This window comes from Lucilia cuprina, chromosome 6, assembly GCF_022045245.1.
Source record: "Lucilia cuprina isolate Lc7/37 chromosome 6, ASM2204524v1, whole genome shotgun sequence".
NCBI classification, from domain to species: domain Eukaryota; kingdom Metazoa; phylum Arthropoda; class Insecta; order Diptera; family Calliphoridae; genus Lucilia; species Lucilia cuprina.
In genome coordinates, this window is record NC_060954.1 from 50346460 (window position 1) to 50347844 (window position 1385).

Here is a 1385-nt window from a genome sequence, read left to right on the forward strand (position 1 = left end):
TACTAACTTACTAACTTACTAACTTACTAACTTACTTACTTACTAACTTACTAACTTACTAACTTACTAACTTACTAACTTACTAACTTACTAACTTACTAACTTACTTACTTACTAACTTACTAACTAACTATATTATATTCACGACCATATGTCCTAAAAAATCTATTCGTTTTTTTAACTCGTCTATTAGCTACACCAATAGGAAAATCCTCTTTTAAGGGAAAACCAACACATGTTTACAAAACATTGAGAGTTGTTACACATATGTGTGTGACATTTTTTCAGGTATGTAGTTTTTGGGACTCGCGGAAAATTTAGTAATAAATTCTTTAAATAAGGTTTTGTTTAATTATATGTAAGACAGATAGTAAGCGGTTAAATAACTACGAGTTGCTTTTACTCTTTCTCTCCCTCTAATAACATATTGTTTACTATTAGCGTCTGTTTTACTTAGTGTGCCTTTGTTTGTACAGTTCTTAAGGAATAAAATTCCTTAATTAATTCAATTGATCGTTGAAATTAAAATTGTATTAATTTTACTTCAAGTGAAGAAGAAAAAAAAAACGTTCAAGAACTTTGTACTCTAGCTATTATAAACCATACAGATAATAAATAAGTATAAATACTAAATATAGAAATATTAAGTTTTTTCTGATTTAGTTTTTATTAATAGGAATTTAACACAACAAACAAAAACAATCTGTGTTGGTTGATTAGATGAAAGATAATAATGATGATTACGTAGATGATGATTTAGAAATTAATTGAAATGCAATCAATTCATATATAAGAGTTAAGTATCATTTTCCTTTCTTGCTGTTGATATTATTATTGTAATAAATATTAATAAAACAAATGAAAATCAAAGTGTTAAATTAAATAACAAATCAATTTACATAAGATGTTGTCACTGCATATGAACTATACACACGTGTTGAATTTAAAAAAAAACTATAATTAATTGCTTTTTTATTAAACAACATGATAATTAATTGTAAAAATGAGTAATATATAGTTGTTGGAATATTAGAATTATTATTTAAATGAATTGCAATTGAAATGCAACATTTTGATTAGAATCATTAAGGAAATAAAAAAATACTTAAGATTTTTAATTATAAATCAATTTTAAGAATTTGTTATTTAGAGAAACTTTTGGCAAAATTTGTTATTTAGAGAAAATTTTGTCAAAATTTGTTATTTAGAGAAAATTTGGCAAAATTTGTTATTTAGAGAAAATTTTGTGAAAATATGTTATTTATAGAAAAATTAAAAATTTTTTCACAAAATTTTTTTTGAAAAATGTTGTAGATAGATAGGTAGATAGATAGATAGATAGATAGATAGATAGATAGATAGATAGATAGATAGATAGATAGATA

General features: G+C 23.1%; 1 protein-coding gene across 5 annotated transcripts in view; it reads right to left on the reverse strand.

The window, feature by feature from the left end:
• LOC124420541 overlaps positions 1 to 1385 on the reverse strand; it is a 26406-nt gene that overhangs the window by 16228 nt on the left and 8793 nt on the right. The gene's annotated exons all lie outside the window — the stretch shown is intronic.